At 43.1% G+C, this 23,205-nt stretch overlaps 1 protein-coding gene across 3 annotated transcripts in view; it reads right to left on the bottom strand.

The window, feature by feature from the left end:
* Positions 1 to 18,362, bottom strand: part of HOPX (HOP homeobox) — a 34,314-nt gene extending 15,952 nt beyond the window's left edge. For all 3 annotated transcript variants that reach the window (XM_030818891.1, XM_030818889.1, XM_030818890.1), the window contains exon 1: positions 17,900 to 18,362. The gene's annotated coding sequence lies outside the window, so the exon portion shown is untranslated. The remainder of the gene's footprint in view (positions 1 to 17,899) is intronic.
* Between the last annotated feature and the right edge of the window lie 4,843 nt (positions 18,363 to 23,205).

The raw sequence follows: 23,205 nt of genomic DNA, 5'->3' as shown, positions 1-23,205 counted from the left end.
GCCTCCTAAAGTGCTGGGATTACAGGCGTGAGCCACCACACCCTGCCTGACGTGTGCCTTTATAGGTGCTCTGTGTAGTTGCTAAACCAGCTTGCTATTTCCCAGGTCCTCCTTTCTAGGTTGGCTTTCCTCTTGCCTCAGGAACCACTCTGTTTTAGAAACACGGCAGAATTAAGAACGAAATGAAATTGGAATTAACGTAGAAAAAAGGTCAAATAATGAGAAGCCTTCTGTACTGATTACCTGAAATGGCACTTTGCTGAGTCTCCATTTCATTTATGTGAAGGAGGAATATAATAATGTCTACCTTTGCCTAGTTCACAGCTTTATGGTAAAGTTCTTATGATGTTATTATAGGGAACATGTCTCTCAACTGTAAAGTGCTTGCTTGGAAGATATTATTATTTTTTGAGATGGAGTCTCACACTATTGCCCAGGTTGGAGTGCAGGGGCGTGAACTCAGCTCACCAAAACTTCCACCTCCCGGGTTCAAGCGATTCTCCTGCCTCAGCCTCCCTAGTAGCTGGGATTACAGACATGTGCTACCATGCCCGGCTAGTTTTTTTTTTTTTTTTTTTTTTAGTAGAGACAGTGTTTTGCCATGTTGTCAAGGCTGGTCTCAAATTCCTAGCCTCAAGTTATCCACCCGCCTCAGCCTCCTAAACTGCTGGGATTACAGGCGTGAGCCACCATGCCCAGCCTGATATTACTATTAAATAGCTATGAGCTAGGCTTTCAGTAAAGGATCCCCTGGATGGCAAACCAGTAAGAAGAGCTTATAAATTTCACTTCTGGGTTACAATCTCTTATCTTTCTGGAATGGTAAAGCACAATGGTTGAAATTAGACCCCTTTAAAAAAAAAAAAATCCAATGCTGTATATTTGCTTTATCATAACATGTATCCCTGCATGGTACTTCTCAAGAATGGCATGGCGGGGAGGGATGTGATATCCTAAGCATGTTTTCTCATTATGTACTTGTACACTGTGCATTGGTTTATACTTAGTTGTTAGCATTTTCACTAAAATAATAATTTCTCTGCTCCTTCCTCACCACCACTCCCCAGTTCCTCTTCTCCTCTCATCTATTAATGAGGAAGCATAAATAGGGCAGAAGATGAGTAGTGAGGAAGTTGATAACAAGGAGGAACAAATATTTAATGAATTGGTGAGTCAATTTTTTGAGATTGTCATGGCCTATGAGAGTAATGACCAAATGGAAATTCTTTGGTTTTTTTTGTTGGAGACAGGGTCTTGCTCTGTCACCCAGGCTGGAGTGCAATGGCCCAACCATGGCTCACTGCAGCCTCAATTGCAGGGCTCAAGTGATCCTCCCACCTCAGCCTCCTGAGAAGGCGGGACTACACATGAGCACCCCGATGCCCAGCTGATCTTCTTTATTTTTAGTAGAGATGGGATCTCGCTATGTTACCCAGGCTGGTCTCAAACTCCTGAGCTCAGCACAGTCCTCATGCCTTGGCCTCCCAAAGTGCTGGGATTATAGGCATGAGCCACACCATGCCTGGCTGAAATTGTTTTGAAATAATTTGTTCATGAGCCTGTCTTCCCCAGTACATTATATGCACTTCTATGGGGGATGTGTCATTTCTTATACATTTAAATCTCCCCAGTATTCATTAGGAGAGTTTGGCACTTAATATGTGCCCATTGGATGGCTGTTGAACAGAACCTAAACAATGGCATTCGACATGACTTGATTTAGGACATAACTTCGGAGAAAACTGCTCTGTGTTGAACAAGGACTAGCCAAATGTAAAACTGGAGAAAATAACACTCTAGCCTTTTGATATCATCCTCAGTGCCCCCAAACAACATAGAGTTGATTCCTATTGATGAATCACCTACAGAAACCTCACCTCTGTTATTATAACAATAGTGACAACATATTTATTGAATAATTACTATGTGCCAGGTCCTGTCTAAGTGCCTTAGATGCATTCATTCACTTTATCATCAGAGGAGCAGCAACACTATGTGTTCTTATTATTTTCATTTTATATATGTAGAAACTTATATAGATGGAAACTTATATACCTTCCCAAGGAGATGGATATTACTTCCTCCAAATCACAAATCTAGTATGTGACAGAGCAGAGATCCAACCCAGAAAATCTAACTTCTGCATCCATGTTCTTATTCACTACACCATCTTCCTCTTTGCACTGAATAGTTCTGCAGACAGCAGATCCTTGATGGGAAGTTGTGGTAAAAGGGGCAGTAGAGCCGGATGGGCTCAAGGAACAGAAGAAAGGCAGTGCCCTGTGTCTGCCCTGGCTCCCTGTGGGGTGGGGCCAGTCTGAGTACTTCCCTCCCCGAGGCATGTTTCCCAGTGTTGGTGACCAGACATGGCTCTGCCCTAGCTCAATGGATTAGCCAGTGATTTCAGTTAAAACCACCGGCACTACCAGCCAGGCTGGCTTTCCTTCCCCACACGCTCTTCTTCAATTGATGCAGACATCATTGAAAGATGGCATTATGTGAATAATATTGAATACAAACAAGAAACGTTACAGCGTCTGATAGAATAGAAAGGCTGGCTTCAACCAGACCAGCTGGAGCTCAGTGATGATTGCTGCCACTTAATCCCTAGAGGTACAGAGTTTTGTAGAATTAAGGATCCTCCTGAAACTGTTGTTGAAACCAGTCTCTCAGTAGTCCAGACTTTCTGTAGCCACTTACTGAAAACAGGAAGATATTATGAAAAGCCATTGGAGGAAAGGGTGTCTGCGAATGACTTCCAGCAGTGAATGAATCGTTAGTCAACCCTGGACATAAAACTCTGCATATGCCCTGAGTTCTTTTCATTGATAGCCTAATTCGTGTTCTAATCTTGTATGTGGAAACCTGGGGAAATAGTGAAAGATGTTCATAAAACCTTAGGCTTCTTCTTTGAATGTACTATGAAATAAGTGGAGCATTTAGTCTACTTTCGTAGAAATAAATGGGCAAACAAAAGAAAGCAATTCCATTTCCAGAATTTCCGTATAGGAGAGCTCCATTTTGTAAACAGGTTGCTTTTCTAAAGGTCTAGTCTAACTCTATGATGATTGTTATGAATTCAGAAAAAATTTTCTCGAGAAAGAATATTGTAAGTGTGTAGATAAGATCCCAGGCTAACCCACTAAAGGTTACATAGATACTAAGCTGCTATGTATCTGTAATGGAAAAAAGTATAAAATAATCCTATTGAAATATCCTGGTGAAATTTAATAAGTTATTTAAAAGAAAATACTTAAGAAAATTCAGTTTTAATTAAAATCTTGCTTAGGGAAATGAGGTTTTGGTGCAGATATTGAAGAGGGTTTCAAGGAACTGTTGAGGACTTTACAGATTTATAGCACAACTTCAATGTGTCCAGGTATCCAGAATTGTCGCTGAAACATTGGTAGGTACTCAGTGAATATCTATTCAATGCATGTTGATTGAATTTCATCTTCCCTTCAAGAAGTATGACTTTCCTTTATCTTTACATAAAAGCATAAGGTTCTCTTTAGAAAACACTGATATTTTCCCCGGATATCAGAAATCTATTTGCCTCATTTCTTGGTGTATTAGGACATTAGAGACTTTCAAAGAGATTTGATAATTCAATTTGTTTGACAAATCTGACCCCTTCTCTATTAGCCAGTTTGAAAAGCCCTGAGTGCATGGCTGTGCCCCATAGAAATCTCTAGGACAAATTGTTTTTGTTTCTCTTTATATTTGATCACAGGACTGACTCTGTTGGAGATGTAATGGATATTCGCACTTACTAAGCATTAGCACAACCATATTGACAATAACCAAAGCAGGCAGAGGCCCAAGCATAACTCAGTCTACCGGACAGATTCCTACTCCAGGTATTCAAGTTGCAATAAAAATGACAGATTGGGAAATTTGAAGCTAAAATCTTTCTTCTTACCTTTAACCGCAGAGCTGCAACACTATGCATTTCTAAGAGTGAAAAACAGCCTCCTGTTCATCACTGTGGTTCAGTATATGTTGTTCCGTCCTCCAACATCCTGACAGACTTGCATTTTGCTAATCCCTAACAGCAGTAGTGATACCTAGGTGCAACTGGAGCATTTTTACTATTCTCTACCTAAGTGAGAAATTTAACATTTTATGTATAATAAAGGGACCAGATATCCAGGTTTGCCTGGGACACTTCTGATGTATGCCTGTTGTACTGGTGTAATTATTAATAATTTCGAGATGGAGTCTCACTCTGTCATCCAGGCTGGAGTGCAGTGGTGCGATCTCGGCCCACTGCAACCTCCGCCTCCCGGGTTCAAGTGATTCTTGTGCCTCAGCCTCCTAAGTAACTGGGACTGCAGGCGCCCACCACCATACCCGGCTAATTTTTGTATTTTTAGTAGAGTCGGGGTTTTGCCATGTTGGCCAGACTGGTCTTGAACTCCTGACCTCAGGTGATCCACCCGCCTTGGCCTCCCAAACTGCTGGGATTAAAAGGAGTGAGCCACCACACCCGGCCAAATTGATTATATTTATATACTTGTGTCATAGATGAAATAAAGAAAGTGAACAAAGGAGAATGGAAATATCAATGTGAGAAACAGGTTGTTTGAGAAATTATTAATGTTGTTAACTGTGAACAATAAAGAAAAAGCAGGAGTTACTTTGCATTTTCTTCTCCTCATCCTTCTACCCAAGGCACCAGCAAGGAGATAGAAAGATTTTGGCCTCTCATTTCCCTACCGAACCACCAAGTGGTGCTGTCAGGCAGGAACAGTTTAGTTGCTGGCCAGAGCTCTTGGCATGTGGGAAGATAGAGAAGCAGAAATAAAGTGCCTGTTCTTTTTTTAGTTTTTTTTAGAGATGGGGCCTTGCCATGTTGCCCAGGCTGGTCTTGAACTCCTGGCCTCAAGGGATACTTCCAAGTCATTGAAATTGCAGGTCTGAGCCATTATGCCTGGCTCTGAAAGAAGATACTTTTGAGTATGTAGCATTAGTTGCAGAGGGAATGTTTGTGTATCTGTAATGGATAAATTATATGTAGGAAATACACTTTAAATCTTCACTAATGAATGAAAATATTAAACTGGTATGGAGTCATAGGAAGGGCACTGGGTATGGAGTCAGGGCTGGATTTCAGTTCTAACGCCTCCACTTCATACTCATATATCCTTGGCTGCTTTATTGAACTTATTTAAAACCTAGTTCTCTTCTCTGTAAAATGTGGCTAAGAATGACCTTCCTTGCCTCTTTACTCCAGTTGTGATCCAGTGAGATTATGCTCATGAAACAACCTTGCACTTTTCTAGCGTAAAATGGCATATGCATTTCCCGAAGTGCTATACTTACTTCTTAATCTAGAAAAGTGAAGGTGTGGGCCAGATGAATTCTGAGGGAGTTTCTCTTCTCAAATTCTGACAGTCAGAGTGGCCTAGGTTTTAAGTGATCATGTTCTTCCTCATCAACAGTTTGCTGATGTCACTGACTCAAGAAAGAAGAACACGGAGGCCTATTCTAGGCTCTGCTCCTGATTTGCTGAACACTTTGTGCCTAGTTTCTACTTCAAAGGACAACGGAGGAACCCATGAAACACTAGGAACCAGGGTGCTTGTTAGTATTCAACCTGGCTGTTGAGTTAATGTGATCATATAATTTGTCACCTAACCTAGAACACTGAAGAATAAAAGGAGTGCTATTAATAATTACATCAGGGGAGGCCGAGGCAGGTGGATCACCTGAGGTCAGGAGTTCAAGAGCAGCCTGGCCAACATGGCAAAACCCCATCTCTACTAAAAATACAAAAATTAGCCAGATGAGGTGGTGGGGGCCTGTAGTCCCAGCTACTCAGGAGGCTGAGGCAGGAGAATTACTCAAACCCAGGAGGCAGAGGTTGCAGTGAGCCGAGATCACACCACTGCACTCCAACCCGGGTGATAGAGCAAGACTCTGTCTCAAAATAGTAATAATAATAATAACACCATTACAGCAGGCGTGCATCAGAAGTGTCCCAGGCAAACCTGGATATCGGGTCTCCTTATTATACATAAGATGTTAAATTTCTCACTTAGGTAGAGAATAGTAAAAATGCTCCGGTTGCACCTAGGTATCACTACTGCTGTTAGGGATTAGCAAAATGCAGGTCTGTTAGGATGTTGGAGGACAGAACAACATATACTGAACCACAGTGATGAACGGGAGGCTGTTTTTCACTCTTAAAAATGCATAGTGCTGCAGCTCTGCGGTTAAAGGCAAGAGGAAAATAGCTTCAAATTTCCTGATCTTTCTTTTTTATTGCAACTTGAATACCTAGGATAGGAATCTGTCCGGTAGACTGAGTTATGCTTGGGCCTCTGCCTGCTTTGGTTATTGTCAATATGGTTGTGCTAATGCTTAGTAAGTGCGAATATCCATTACATCTCCAACAGAGTCAGTCCTGTGATCAAATATAAACAGAGAAACAAAAACGGTTTGTCCTAGAGATTTCTATGGGGCACAGCCACGCACTCAGGGCTTTTCAAACCAGATAATAGAGAAGGGGTCAGATTTGTCAAACAAATTGAATTATCAAATCTCTTTGAAAATGTCTAATGTCCTAATACACCAAGAAATGGGCCAAATAGATTTCTGATATGGGGAAAATGTCTCAATATTTTCTAAAGAGAACCTTTAAACCAGAAGAGAAATGTGTTCTACTAAGCTTGGAAGCAAATAACAAAAGGATCAACTTTCTAAATAGTTTGTAGAGAGGAGAAATGGCTCAACTAAGTTTAAATGACAGCTAATAAATATTCCTTTTGTGTTTTGGAGTCTGTTATTAATTTTTGATTGCCCATTTAACTTCTTTTGTTTAGGAGAACATTAATTAGATTAATTAGGTCAATACGCTGAATGATAGAGAGATGTATTTGTTGCATGGAAGAGGAAGGGTGCTCAAAAACTTAAATGATGATAGAAATCAGTTTGGTAGTTTAAAAAAATCTAATACAGGCCGGGTGCAGTGGCTCACGCCTGTAATCCCGGCACATTGGGAGGCTGAGGAGAGCAGATTACTTGAGGTCAGGAGTTCGAGACCAGCCTGACCAACATGGTGAAACCCTGGCTTTACTAAAAATACAAAAATTAGCCAGGCATGATGGTGGGCGCCTGTAATCTCAGCTACTCGGGAGGCTGAGGCAGGAGAATCGCTTGAACCCGGGAGGTGGAGGTTGCAGTGAGCCGAGATTGTGCCATTGCACTCCAGCCTGGGTGAAAAAAAAAAATCAAATACAGCTAAGCCACACATACAATGGAGAATCAAGCAGATAAAATTGTCATTGCTCTGTAGACATCCAATCACTTTAGAACATTAAAATGTTCTTTCTAAAAATATTCTCATTCCCAGTACCTGACTCTGAAAAGAGCTGTTCATTTGTAATTCTGGGGATGTGACATCATGATTGGTTTTTTTTGAAAATGTATGCTGGGTTCTACAGTATTTTTGCCTGAGCTCAAATTACATAGTAAGATACATTAGAGACCTGTGTGGTGTTGCACATGCACCACGGGTAGATTTTCAGGCTGCCCAATCACATGCCTTTCCTTAGGCCATTAGACCGTCTACTGCAAGCAGACAGAACTTCCTCAGGTTAGTTGTGTATTTTGAAAAGTCCAGAAAAGAGTCTTTGACAGAATGGAATTATCTCTTTGCATAAATATATATTAATAGATTATTATTTTTATGGTCCAACTACCATTCTTATTTTATGACTATAATTAGGTCACGGATAAAATGACCCACAGCTGGTACCTTGCAGAGCTCCAAATTATGCCAAAGTCCAACCACCCATGCTGCTTGTTGCCATGCTACTCAGTGATATGGACCTGATTTTTTTCCCCAGTTGAGTGGTTTTTATGAGCAGGCATTCAGCTAATAGGACAAACAGAGGGTGTGCAGCTTTAGCCAGCTCACTAACATCACGAAATAATTGAAAAGGACAGATACACCAGAATGTCCAGCTCAGGGGACAGCTTTGAACCTACCATAGATCACTTTTCTGAGCATCAGCTGTGATACTGCAGAAAGAGATTGAGTGCAGCTTCAGAAGATCCGGAATCTCCTTCCAACTCTATCACATAGTCTCCAGGTAACTTTGGACAACTCTCTTAATTGCTTTAGATGTCCATTTCATCACCTACTATTGAAGGTATTAGCCTGCCCCACCTGTCACACAATGTTGTAGGATTCAATGAGATGGATTATGTTTATGAATGGCACTATAAATTATCAACACTACACAAATACAAGGTACCATTATTAAGGTTCTAATCTAGCTTTCCCAGTGACTCAGGATATAATTGGGCAACTAAATGACATCAGGTTTTGCAATCATTAAAATGGCAAAACATTTTAAAAACTTCACTCAACCTCATGACTAATAAGATTTCTTAGAACATTTCATTTGCTTTTTCTGGGTAATCAATAACCAATATCGAGAAATAAAATGCTTCTAGAATTTATAAAACCAAGTTTAAGAAAATGACATTTGGTTGGGTACAGTGCTTCATGCCTGTAATCCCAGCACTTTGGGAGGCTGAAGTGGGAGGATCACTTGAGGCCAGGAGTTCGAGACCAGCCTAGGCAACATGGAGAAACCCCGTCTCTAATAAAATTACAAAAATTAGCCAGGTATGGTGGCACACGCCTGTGAGCCCAGCTGCTCTGGATGCCGAGGGACAAGAACCGCTTGAACCCGAGAAGTGGAGGTTGCAGTGAGCCAAGATGATGCCACTGTACTCCAGCCTGGATGACAGAGCAAAACTTTGTCTTAAAAAAAAAAAAAAAGAAAAGGAAGAAAGAAAAGAAGATGACATTGAATGCAACCTCCCACTGCTAAATTTGATTGGCTAAAAAATTATTATTATTATTATTATTATTATTATTATTATTATTATTATTATTTGAGACGGAGTCTCACCTGTCTAATTTTTGTATTTTTAGTAGAGACAAGTTTTTGCCATGTTGGCCAGGCTGGTCTCCAACTCCTGAGCTCAGGTTGTCTGCCTGCCTCAGCCTCCCAAAGTGCTGGGATTACAGGTGTGAGCCACTGCACACAGCCTGCCTGGCTAAAAAAAAAATTTTTAATAAAAAAAAGAAAAGAAAATTATATTGAGAAGGGGAGATCACTGAAGATTGTGCTCTTTTAGTTCTAGAAAATTATTTGTCACTCAATCTCTTATTAAAGTACAAGGGAACATGGAGAAGCTTGTAAATGTTTGAAATACTAACTGGTTACATTTTGTCTCCATTTATCATGGACAGTTCAATATTCCATGCTGCGTAAATAAAACATAAGCTCTCTAGTCCACTCCTTTCCCCTCCTGTTTCCCATGAACCAGATCTAAAGGCCGATAGAACATACGTATGAGAATATTCATTACAACATTTCAGAGAATTGGAGCAAGAAAGATGTCCATTACTGCAGGAGTCAATAAGTAAAAGATACATATAGTTAACAGACTATTGATAATAATGCATTAGAAATATCACCAACAACATAGATACATCTTAAAATTATAGTGTTCAGTGAAAAAAGAGAAAAGAGGGAGAGTGGGAGAGCAGGAGAAATGGAATGAGATACAAAACCTAAGAGGGGGTCTTGTGCGTACCATGAATTAAGGACTATGTTAACTCATCATAGGCCTAAAGACAAACAAAAAAAAAGGGCTTTAAAAAATAAAAGATTGGTGGACTGCCCCATCTTTCAGAGCTTGCCTGTAATTAATTCTTTCCACTATATTTTTTATGTAATGAGAGAGTGCTTCATGGCTTAACGTTCTTTATACTGCAGCCCCACCAACCCTTGGTCTTGGATTTTTTTCCTCAAAAGCCAAGGTGAAGAGCTGGTTATTGACCTCCATGACCTCCTTCTACGCTTTTCAACACCATCATTCAGTGGCTTTTTAGCCTTCTCTTGTCCAAACTAAATAACATCAGGCCTTTCTGTGTTCCTTATAGATCTGATTTGAGTGTGTGTGTGTGTGTGTGTGTGTGTGTGTAGTCTCGCTCTGTCACCCAGGCTGGAGTGCAGTGCTGTGATCTTGGCTCCCTGCAGCCTTCGCCTCCCGGGTTCAAGCGATTTTCCTGCCTCAGCCTCCCGAGTAGCTGGGATTACAGGCATGCACCAACATGCCCAGCTAATTTTTGGATTTTTAGTAGAGATGGGGTTTCACCATGTTGGCCAGGTTGGTCTTGAACTCCTGACCTCAGGTGATCCACCCACCTCATCCTTCCAAAGTGCTGGGATTACAGGCATGAGCCACTGCACCCAGCCCTAATTTTACTATTGTTTAGTCAACTATTGTCTAACTCTTGAGTTAGTTCCAAGGACTCTCCTCCCTTTTCAACTGTGGAACCCCAAGCCAGGTACAGTGTATTAATGAAAGTAGGGGTGGCCTCCTGCTTTCTTTCCTCCTGCTTCATAAATCCCAGTTCCAGCTACCTCCAAAGATGCTAGTCTATGTCCCAGGAAGAGGGTAAGGCATGTATAATAAAGTGATAGATACTTCCAACATTAGTTATTGAATTAAATATTAGCCACTGAATTAAAGTTTTTTGTAAAACAGATTTCACTCCTGGCACCAGCAAACTGAAAATCTGGAAAATGTTGATGGGGATATCAGGGCTAAGGAAGATTGTTTATGAACATTTCCTTAGGGAGAAGCCACAAGGAAGAAGTGAACATACATCAACGACTAGACTGTCTAAGCAGATCTGTCATGACCTTAAGAATCCTAGGAAATTTTCCTCATGATCCTAGATGGAATGACTAGATCTAACAGCCAAGATGACTGCCACTAGTTTCCTGCCTGGTATACGCTAAGAGATTAGAACTGATAAATGTCTGCCTCAGGTTTTTTTTTTTTTTTTTTTGAGACGGAGTCTCGCTTTTTCACCCAGGCTGGAGTGCAGTGGCGCAATCTCGGCTCACTGCAAGCTCCGCCTCCCGGGTTCACGCCATTCTCCTGCCTCAGCCTCTCCGAGTAGCTGGGACTACAGGCGCCCGCCACCACGCCCGGCTAATTTTTTTTGTATTTTTAGTAGAGACGGGGTTTCACCGTGGTCTCGATCTCCTGACCTTGTGATCCGCCCGCCTCAGGCCTCCCAAAGTGCTGGGATTACAAGCGTGAGCCACCGCGCCCGGCCGTCTGCCTCAGGTTTTTGTTTCATTTCGTTATGAACATACAAGGACAGAGTAGATCATTTGTGAAAGATCTGGCAGTGTTTTCACGTTTGGTCACATTTTATCAAAACTACCAGAAGCAAATTACAAGAAATTATGTGGAGATGGGTAAAATTAACTTCTCTACTTTTTATTTATTTGTTTGTTTTGGACATGGGGTCTTTCTCTGTTGCCCAGACTGGAGTACAGTGGCGTCGTGATCATAGCTCACTGCAGCCTCGAACTTCTGGGCTCAAGCAACCTTCCCGTCTCAGTCTCCCAAGTAGCTAAAACTACAAGTGTGTGCCACTATGTCTGGCTAACTAAAAAAAAAAAAAAAAAAAAAAAAAAGTAGACATGAGGCTCAAACAATCCTCCCACCTCTGCCTCGCAAAGTGCTGGGATTATAGGCACAAACCACCATGCCCAGCCAACTTCTCTACATTTAAAAGAGCTTCTATTGCTACCTAAGTGTGGCCAAATAAGAGGCTGAAGCACCTGACCTTGTGATGAACAATTCCTTGAATGCCCGACATTTATACTGAACTTCTTTTTGGTTTAGCCAACATAAATACACCAGTTCTAAGCCTGGGCGGGAAGGATACAATGCTTCACACAGGAACCCTGAGTCACGGGGAGAGTAAATGACTTGGCACGGAGGTCAGAATGAGGACTGGGGCTGCCTGGGTTCAAGAGCAAGCTCAGATACCAGCTCATCCTAAGATTCCAAGCAAGTCACTTTATGCTCTTACATAAAGTAGATGGTACTCACAGGTGACCATATAGTTTATTGCTCAGGCCAGGTAGTTTTTAGAGTAAAAGGGGGTGCTATTAATAATTCCACTGGGACAACAAATCTTTCAGGCTCACAGCTGCTTTAAAATTCCATTACAGCTGAGAAAATAGGACCCAGGTTCCTGCTTACCAGACCTGTCCTCTGCTCCCCTGGCACGAGATAGCTCAGCCTGGAGTTCTGGGGAAGATTGTTCAGCAAATTGTAAAAGATAGATGTAGGCACTTTCCCAGCAAAGAAAAAGGATAGCCTAACCTGCACCTGCTTTATTGCACTGTGTGTTCAAAATCAACAGCACTGGAAGGCCAAAAACACATCAGGGCCCTTGCCCAGGAAGACAGCAGATACATGCACCTCCTGCACCAGGGGACATGAGCCTTCCACTTGCAGCATCAGGCTTGCTGCCCCTCTATCAAACCTGTTCCCCTGTTCCCCAAGTGAGTGGGCAGGATGGGTATGGTCCAGGACAGAGCAGGGGGCTGCTTCAAGATCCCCAGTTGTTGGTTTTCAAAAGGGCAGGTTACTGCTTTATAAACCACTCCAAGCCATAGGTTATCCTTCTGGCAACAATGTCATCTTTCTATAGCACTGTCCACTATCCCTATTCACTTGATGTTTTAAAAGTCAAAAGAAGCCGGCCGGGTGTGGTGCCTCATGCCTGTAATGCCAGCATTTTGGGAGGCCAAGGTGGATGGATCGTTTGAGCTCAGGAGTTTGAGCCCAGCCTTGACAACATGGTGAAACCCTGTCTCTACCAAAACTAAAAAATTAGCCAGGCATGGTGGTGTGTGTCTGTGGTCCCAGCTACTCTAGAGGCTGAGGTGGGAGGATTGCTTGAGCCAGGGAGGAGGAGGTTGCAGTGAGCCGAGATCGTGCCACTGTACTCCAGCCTGGGTGACAGTGAGATTCTGTCTCAAAAACAACAAAAAGTCTAAGGAAGCCATCAACAACATCCAGAAATTAAGCTGAGTTAGGTCATAACATAGCCTTAAAAAATGTCCAGGTGACCTCTTGAAGTAAGTCGTTGCATAATGAGAGAATGTGGAAATGAAGGTGAAGGAGAAATATTCAAAGAAAAGTCATCCAAGGAAGGAAGAAATTCTATTGGTCATACAAACCTGTTTTATCAGTCTTGCAAACTTGTCATTTGTTTTTCTTTTTTCTTTTCTTTTTTTTTTTTTATTTTGGAGAAACTCTGAATAACAGGAAAAAGCATTTGGCTTCCAAATAGCGGCATTAAACTGGTGTTGACTGCTGCCCTGATGCCAACGGCCTAATGCGTTCCCCAGAGCTAGAGTGCCAGGGTTCCCAGGGACTCAAGATGGAGCTCGCCTTCACCCTCTCCTCCCCACTGCTGCTGTCACAATGTGTCCTCTGGCTTCAGGGCTGCTCTGGGCTCTGACTGCCTGCAGACTGCCTCCCCAGAAGGGATGTTAATGACACACCCGGCCACGGCCCTCTTCAGAGACAGGACTGGCCACAGGCAGCTGCTACTTGTTTTCAAGAGCTGCCGCAATCTGGTTTTCAAACTGGGCAAAAGTGCCGGAATGGGCCCACGGCCACATGCACTGGGCGGGCGGGCGGCAGGGGGCTGCCCCAGCTGTAAAACTGGGTCCCCAAAGAATGAGGCTCCTGGCCACTAAGACCAGGCAAGCTACTCTGCTGGTGCCAGCCTTCTGCTCCCGAGAAAGAAGCAGGTAACATTTTAAAATCCCTATGAGCAGAATTTCTTGACCTTTTGTCTCCATTATAGTAACCTTAAGGTGGCGCTCCATTTTTCAGAAAGACACAGGAAATGCAGCTACTTCTGATGAGTTCGACTGCATTGACAAAAAATGGACTAATTCAGAAAAAACAATCTAACAGGGCCCGCAACCTATAGATGGTTGCCTACTGGATGTGGTTTGAAAAATTATACTGGAAACCCACAACCTTGGTATATTTTTGTGCGGCAAGTTGCTTGGAATTCTGACCAATAAGGAGGACATATTTTGCATAAAACTTTGATTCGCCTGATTGCCCCATTTAAAAATTCAAATGGTAACTATATCTATATAACATTTCAAGGAACTCCTAGATATGTTATCTTGCTGGAACCTACTTACTATTCCAGGGAGGGACATAATTCATTAAACAATTATTGTCTATTAACATCCTAATTTTAATTAGTTTTCCAGAGATGGGGAAAACAAGCCCTGAGAGAATGAGACCTGGAAAGTGGCACATTTGGATTGAAGGGGAGGTAAAGCCAATTGGAAACATGGCCGGGGTGGAGCCAGTGAGGCTCTGTGGTCCCACAGACATCTCCGAACTGACACCTGCACCCATACAGGTGCTGAGGGAGAGCTAAGGAGCCACAGACAGGAAGGACAGAAGTCACAAAGATGAACTTCACCCACTCATTTGCCTGGGCCTGACCTGGAAGTCCTAATTAAAAGACCCTGGACTGCCAGATAGACTCATCCCAATGCTGGGAATGCACACATGCTATTTCTTGAAAGAACAACTTGGCTGTCCCCCAGAACAGAGTGCCTGGTGTGTACACTGGGATTCCTTTCAATAATTAGAATCCTCTGCTTATGCCAGATATTAATCGGGAACAAAAGGAAGCTTTAGTTTTGAAACATCCCTTCTCACTCATTAGCACAATCCTTTAATAATGCACCTCGGAGGCCCTGAGTAATTCTTCTGGTTTGCTGCCCTGCAGCATGTCTGGGTTCCAAGGATTCGCTTGGAAGGTGCTGGATACCCTATCCTAGCAGGAGCTGGGAGTGTCCAGAAGGAGCCTCTTTCTTTACCTCTGAGCTTCTGCTGCTGTGTTCCCTGAGCCTCCCAAGCCTCAGCCTGCCCTCGGACTTGGTGGCCAGGTGGCATGGGGCCATCCCCATCCTCTCTTTGGCCCTTACTGTCCTTATCTGTCTAGTGAATGGTTTTGATTTCACTGGTTTTCATCCCTAGCTGCACATTAGACTCACCTGGGGAACTTTAAAAACCAATCCCAGGGCTGCACACCTGGGGATTCTGATTTAATTGGTCCAGGGTGGGGCCCAGTCTCTAATTTTTTTTTTTTTTTTTGAGACGGAGTCTTGCTCTGTCACCCAGGCAGGAGTGCCGTGGCACGATCTCCGCCCACTGCAACCTCTGCCTCCCAGGTTCAAGTGATTTCCCTGCCTCAGCCTCCCGAGTAGCTGGGATTACAGGCGCTCACAACAATGCCCAGACTAATTTTTGTATTTTAGTAAAGATGGGGTTTCACCATGTTGGTCAAGCTGGTCTCAAACTCCTGACCTTAGGTGATCCACCCGCCTCAGCCTCTCAAAGTGCTGGGGTTGCAGGCGTGAGCCACCACGCCCTGCCCCAGTCACTGATTTTTTTTTTTTAAGTTCTCCAGGCCCCACAACCACTAGGTTAGATTATCTCCAGGGACCCTCCCAGTTCTATAAAAGTCTATGATCCTTACTGTCTGGTCTCTGTGCTTTACTGAATTTATTTTTTTCTCCATAAATACTCATCTTTTATGTTCAGCATGTTACATAGGCTGATTTTTAGAAATGCTTTTACTTATTTAAAAATTACATTGTTGGTTAGGCGCAGTGGCTCACACCTGTAATCCCAGCACTTTGGGAGGCCGAGACAGGCAGATCGCTTGAGCTCAGGAGTTCGGGACCAGCCTGGGCAACATGGCGAAACCCCATCTCTACAGCTGGGTGTGGTAGCACAAGTCTGTGGTCCCAGCTACTCGGGAGGCTGAGGTGGGAGGATTGCTTGAGCCTGGGAGGCAGAGGCTGCAGTGAGCCGAGATCACGCTACTGCACTCCAGCCTGGGTGACAGAGTGAGATCCTATCTCAAAAAAATAAAAATAAAAATAATGTTGTTAAAGTATTGTTTGTTGGGAGTAATCAGCTATAATACTGAATGTTTAAAGTACACAATTTGATAAACCTTCCCATATAAGAAATGGTCACAGTCACAATAATGAACATATCCATCACCCTCAAAAGTTTCCTGTGTCCCTTGGGAATCCCCCTAAACATTTTTTCTCCTGCCCCTACCTTCCCAAGTAACCATGGATCTTCTTTCTTTCTTTCTTTCTTTCTTTCTTTCTTTCTTTCTTTCTTTCTTTCTTTCTTCTTTCTTTCTCTCTCTCTCTCTTTCTTTCTTTTTGTTTTTCTTGAGACAGAGTCTTGCTCTGTTCGCCCAGGCTGGAGTGCAGTGGTACAATCTCAGCTCACTGCAACCTCCGCCTCCCGGGTTCAAGCAATTATCCGTCTCAGCCTCCCGAGTAGCTGGGATTACAGGTGCCCACCACCATGCCCGCCTAATTTTTGTATTTTTAGTAGAGACGGGGTTTATCCATGTTGGCCAGGCTGGTCTCAAACTCCTGACCTCAAGTGATCCGCTCGCCTCGGCCTCCCAAAGTGCTGGGATTACAGGCGTGGGCCACCACACCCAGCCACTTTCTTTTTGCTATAGATTAGTTTGCATTTTCTATCATTTTATACAAAAGTAATCACTCAACACATCCTATTTTGTGCATGGACATAACTTCTAATTATCTCCCTGGACTTTAGATTTCAAGCTCTTTGAGAACAAGATCCACTTTTTCTTTTCTCTTCGTCTTGGCCCTCAACTTATCTTTGCTCAGATATAGCCCTTAATCATTATTTGCTTGATTGACATAAGACCTTCATGAACTTAAGCTTCAGTTTGGTGGCTAAGAAGTGCCTGCCACGTTGAAGGTTTTCAACTCGCCACCACTTCTGGAGAGGTTCCTCAGTCAGCAGCTTCAGCCCAGTTAAAAAAAAAATAATAACAAGCACATGAGCTTCATTTAGGGTCCGTGGACTTCCAGGAGTCCGGAAAGTGAGAGTCGAGGTGTGGGCTGGGGTGTGGGGTGGAAGGGGAGGCTCAGGATGCGGGGAATGAATACCTGAGAAAGGTCCTTGGCTTTCACCAGATTCTTGATACAAAGGGATGGACTATGGAATTAATGCCCTGCTCTATTCCTATCTGCTTTTTATGAATCTGTTGTTTAACTATAAATCCTTTACTGTCTGCTCCTCCCTTCTCCTCCCTTCCCACCTCCCCAGCACTTTTGTTTTGTTCTCTGCCTGCCCTGGTTATACTTAACCCTACTTAAGCAAACACACTACAGGGCCCTGTCTGGTGGCAGTGCCACTTCATGGGACCTGTCTGCATTCCTTTTCTCTTTAAGAGCTTCTCATCTGAACTATGTGATAGATTGTACCTTTTTATTCAATGATTCTTATTCCACTTTACTTAACAGTTTACCCTGAATACTTGGATGCCACTCACATATCACAAACCTATATTTTCTCTAAACCCCAGAGCCTGGGATTCCTTTTCATCTCAAAAAAAAAAAAAAAATCACTGTTTTTGTTGTTATAAATAAGTATTATGAGAACCAGAAGTAACAATAAACTGCAAATTCAAAACCAAGCCACTTCTCCATCCAGAGACACCTTCCTCACTTCCCCCTGTCAAACACAAAACATATTTTAAAATGATATTATGTCTGATTTTAGATAAAAGTCTGGGATGCAGAATAACAATAATCTGCTTCTAAATGAGAAAATCATAGGCATCTGACAAATGCGGGTTTCAAAGTTGTCTTTCCAAAATAGAAGCAAGTAATAAAAACATCTCACCTGCTGGCCAAAAGACCAACACTGACTCCCCTTTCTCCAAATTCCCCTCGACCCCACGCAGTTTTGTTTGTAAGGGACTGATGTCTTACACCCATCAGCATTTCCTAGCTTCTGCTTGGGGGCAAGCTTTTCATTCCTATTCTCCCTTTCACCTCTACCGTTTTCCAACAGAAGAGCAAATACGGTAACAACAGCATTTTGGTCTAGTTCCTGCACAAACTCATTCCTCTGCATAAAAGGCAGACCTTTGAAAGGTACTTACGTGGAAGAGGCAAAGGCAAGCGCAAGCCCTGGGTTTGGAAGCTGTGTTTGCTGATGCCAGCCTGCTTAAATAGCTGGGCTGGCTGACGCAGGCTGCTGATAGCACGTTTATTTACGCCTGTGAGCGCACACTCGAGCAAGGACCTGAAAAACCTGCAGCGTGGGCAGAGGGTAAACCACTGAAAGTATGCCGAGGTCACATCTCTCCTGGTTATTCAGGTTTGATGTTCAGGCTGGGACTTCTGAGAGTCTCATGGAACTTTCTCGTCACTATCTTCTTGTCCCTGACCTCTCTCCTAGCCAAGCAAGCTTCTTTACCGAGATAGGATAAGAGAGATGTGGCTGAGAGAAAACGGGGAAGAGAAAAGGGACCCTGAGTCTTTTCACCCACTTCCTTACTTTGAGCGGGTTTCCAGTTAGATGTTGCCTCATTTTAAAGCGTAGATCTGGTGCGGTTGATTTCACAGCTCTGAGAGCTGGATGCTAGGCTAAGAGCCTGGACAATTGCCCAATTAATGAAAGGTTGTTTTCTTTTGGGCACAGAATGTACACATAAAGAACAGTTAAAAGGGAGAGATTCGGGCTAGGATGATACAATTTTAGGTCTCCATCAAAAACTATTCTCATTTACTTCCCCTGCATCTGTACTTTCCTCTTACCATCCCCTCTCCTTCGTTAATGAAATTCCTGTCTAAGAGGTGAAAGATTCCCCATGGGCTTGCAAATAAAAAGCCAGTGTGTGAGCAAGTCTGTGGGAAGATGCATGCAGAGTGTGACAGAGAGTTTAGGGGCTCGTGTGACAATCCGTGGAAACGTTTCTAAAGGCGAGGGTATGTGTGTGGGTGTGAGGACTCGCCTGTTGGATGTTTATGTATTTTATTAGCTAGATACGGGAGCTAATACTCAATTGCAGTGCACTAAACATTATTAGGTGGGTATGATTTTGAGGGAATGAAGGAAGGGAGACAAGGTCTGGTGAGATCATCTATGGGAGTATCTGTGTGTATTTGCTGGCTCGTAGCACAAACCGGTAAGTGCCACCCAGAGAGCCACACCCTATATTTCTCACTTCACCGGAGAAAGAGAAAGCCCACTTGAGTCTCTTGGGAACAGTAGCCATATGTGAAAGAAGAGCAGCGCTCATTCAGAATCTCTCTTTCCCTCTTGGAAAACGGGGTGACCGTTATAAAACATGTGTGGGAAAGAGTAGAGACAGGGGGCCCAGGTTAACCCAACCTTGGTTACCAGACGAATTCTTTTGTTTCCTGCCTAATTCGTTGTCTAACTTCTGACCATTCTATGGCCAAATCTGGATCCTTGCTGCCACGATTTTTTGAATGGGCAGGGTCTATGTCTTGTTTATCATTTGATACCCACAGCATTATTATTATTATTATTATTATTATTATTATTGCACAAATTATTATTGTGACAGCACAAATTATTATGATGATGACAATGGTGATGATCCATAATCTAGTAAGACTGACGGTGTGTCAGGCTCCATGTAAGGCACTGTACAGCGAGTTTGTTTGCTTATTTAATATGTAATACAACAACCCTATGAGGTTTTTTTGTTTTTTGTTTTTCACCCAGGCTGGAGTGTAGTGACACGATCTTGGCTCACTGCAGCCTTGACCTCCAGGGCTGAGGTGATTCTCCCACCTCAGCCTCCTGAGTAGCTGGGACCACAGGGACGCACCACCACACGTGGCTAATTTTTTGTATTTTTTGGAAAGACAGTGTTACACCATGTTGCCCAGGCTGGTCTCAAACTCCTGGGCTCAAGAGATCCTCCTGCCTCAGCCTCCCAAAGTGCTGGAATTACAGCCGTGAGCCACCTGGCCCAGCTAAGTTAGTTTTTTATTATCGTTATTTTACAGATGAGGAAACTGATACTCAGAAAGACTAAATAACTTTCCCAAGGTCACAGTGAATGGTGGGGGTGGAATTTGAATCCAGTTCTATCTGATTCCAGAGTCAGGGTTTCACTCAGGACTGGCTTGAACCAATACTTAGAAAGTTGCCTAAGAGTGTTCTCACCTATCCTTAATTATGTTTTGTTTATCATCTGTCTTCCAGAATGTGATTTCCATGACAACAATGACCTTTCTTCATTGTTTATTCCTGTGATCCAGCACAGTGCCTGGCACTTGGTAGGTGCTCAATAAATATGTGCCATTTGTTCAGTTTCTAAATTCCTGTGGAGGCAATACAGCCCAACAGATAGAGGTCCTGGTATCAACAGAGTCTCATCCTGGTTCAGATGAGACATTTCTTTTTCTCTTTCATAATGTGTCAGCTTCAAGCTATTTCTCTTTATCCAGTGTATCACGGAGATTAAACAAAAAGTGGTTGAAACCATGAAGCAATTTTTACATCACTTGACTCTGCAGGTAGCAGGTATATGATTCCAGTTGTTTGGGGGTGCAATGATGAAACCAAGACCTCTAGCTTTTTCTATCTTTCATTTTGTAGCTCTCAGTGTGACAGCATTTTCTCTCCTCATGGTGGTAAGATGGCTACAGTAGCTCAATTTATCGTATCTTTAAACAAAATATCCAAAGACAGGTAAAAAGTGGCCCAGGCTTTCTTTCTCCTAAGTGTCTTTCTTTGTTAGAGAGGAAAACCTTTTCAGAAGTCACTAGGAGTCTTTCACTTATGTCTCCTTGCTGAGCACTGGGTTATGTTAGCCAACACATTGGCTAAATCCATCATTTTCAAAGAGGAAAGGGATCAGGCCGATCATGGTTCCTCTCCTGGGCCTAAGGGAAGAATCTACCTTCTCCAGACAAATTGCTCTAATCATCTGAACAAAATCAAGATTCATTTATTAGTGAAGAAGCAGAAAAGTGCTACCCACAGTTTTGCCAATCTAAGAGATCCTTTAAAATACAATAGCCTAAACTGCTTTCATGCTTGGGCACCAGCCCAGCCATGGCAATTGAGTTTTACTATATCAGTTCTCTCTTTCTATGCTTTTTTTTTTCCCAGTGAGATAAGGTTGCTTTGGCTCTCAGTAAAATTAAGAGTATTTCAACAGCCTGCAAATAAGGGAGGTAGCTGGCCACTAATTTTTTTCCTGCAGGTTTAGATCCTAGGTCTTTATATCACCACTGATTTCCAGGGACTATCACACAACCTGTCAGCCTCTTGTCTTCTCCTGTGCTAGATGGGATTGGATGATGCTGTTGATTTCTTAGAGAAGTTGGGTCCAACACCGCAACTAATTATAAAAACATGACTCATTTTCCTGCTCCTCCTGTTATCTATTATATTTCAATGGAATTCCAGAATCCCACATGTTTGCCTGTGCCTCTGCCTGAAAGCTCCAGCTACTGCCTGGGTTATGTAAACTAGAGACATAGGGCTGAGATGGTAATTCTCACATAGTTCTTTTTCTCCTGGTGATTAACAAGCTTCAAATTACCACCCACAGTAAGTGTTATTTTTCTTCTATTTGCTGTTCTAAACCTTTTCCTTGTCACAGGTTTTGGGAACTCTTTTCTTCATTGGCTCAAATCAAGAGAATTAGGAGGAAGAATGGGGTCATGAGATGTTCCTCCACAGGAGAGGAACAATGCCTGGGGGAGGAAAGGGGCTCAGTAAGTGTTTACTGTGACTGGACAAATGGTGGAAAGGAAAGAGTGCGGGCTTCTCAATCCTGCAGACTTGCATGAAGTCCCACTACTTCTGCTTACCTCCAATTTGATCAAGGGTAACTTATATAACTTCCCTCTGTTTCCTCATCTATAATATGGGACTGATGAGGATTATCTCACAAGTTCGTTGTAAGGACTAAAGATATGTAAAGCACTTAGCGTAATACCCAGAACATAGTGGGCACTCCATAAATGGGTAGCTACTGCTAATAGTTACAAGAAGAAGCTGCATTTTCCTATCCTTGGTCATCTTTGTGGAACCCACGCAAAATAGTTAAACCCAAAACCTCCAGGTGCCGCAGCAAACAGGGCATTGGTAGAGCCACATATAATGCAGGGATGTCTGGATAGTGGGGACAGCTATTCTCTTCCTACCAAAAGCTAGAGATTATTGAAGTGCAGGAAGTTGATTTATGAATAGAGAGCATGCGGACCTGAGAAATGATGCAGAGAGAGAGAGAAGCCATTCCTCAGGGAGCACAAAACTACCAAGGACATTTCAGTAAATTCACGATGAAGACTGCAAGCCTCCCAAGGGCACAAATCTGACCCTATACAGAAACAGATGAGGAAGAGGGTACCCAGAGGATAGAGGCGAGCTTGCTGGGAATTCCGCCCCCAAGGTGTGAACTTGCAAGCAGAGAGGCCGAGAATTCTGAAGATGCTGTGGCAGTTCGAACTCCCAGAGAAGTCTTCCTAGCCCAACCTGGCTGGGACGTAGAATGGTGTGGGAAGCAGAAGAGGATCAGCCAATGGCAGAGAACCTGGACAAAGGAAAGGATGCCAAGCGACTGAGGATAGAGACGCTTCCCTTGGCTCCTCCCGGCAAAGGATTCCTCAGGTTTCCTGCTGAGAAGGGAGTGGAAGTTATGACATAATCACACTCTGTATTCTTTGTAGTTTGTTGTAGGCATGGTAATTATTAAGTCATCCTTTCGGTGCACTGTATATACTAGATCCTTTTTTTGAGACAGAGACTTGCTCTGTCACCCAGGCTGGAGTGCACTGGTGTGATCTGGGCTCACTGCAACCTCCACCAGCATGTCCAGCTAAAATAGTTTTCTATATATACATATACATATATACACACACACACACACACACACATCTATGTTATATATATTATATTTAATGGGAACAAGGTTTCACTATGTTGGTCATGCTGGCCTTGAACCCCGGGCCTCAAATGATCCGCCCCCTTGGCCTCCCAAAGTGCTGGGATTACAGGCATGAGCCACTGCACCTGGCCTACTGTACATACTAGATTATAAGTGTAGATTCTACCATCTTTCTAATTCATTCGTGGCCCTATGGACTGTTAGGTGAGTTGATGACCGGGAGTTAGATGTTGTGTCCCATCAACAGCGTCTGTGCCTGGGTAGGGTTGTCACATCTGGTGTGGCCCCTGTTGCGTTTGTTCTTCTACTTAAGAAACACAGTTTCTTCTCATTCCATTTAGATTCATCCAGGGTTTAATGAATGAGGAGGCCTCAAGTATGATTTTCCCTCCTGATCCCCTTCCTGTGATTGGCTAGAGAAGGGGATGGCCCTGGGCAATTGTGAGGCAGGGGGCGGGCGGGCATCACTCATCTGTGGAAGGAGTTGGGGAGGAGGCCTCTTTCTTCACTCATGAATGAATGCTTCA

The sequence above is a fragment of the Nomascus leucogenys genome, chromosome 9, assembly GCF_006542625.1.
Source record: "Nomascus leucogenys isolate Asia chromosome 9, Asia_NLE_v1, whole genome shotgun sequence".
Classification (NCBI taxonomy): domain Eukaryota; kingdom Metazoa; phylum Chordata; class Mammalia; order Primates; family Hylobatidae; genus Nomascus; species Nomascus leucogenys.
This window is presented reverse-complemented; position numbering and strand designations above follow the sequence as displayed.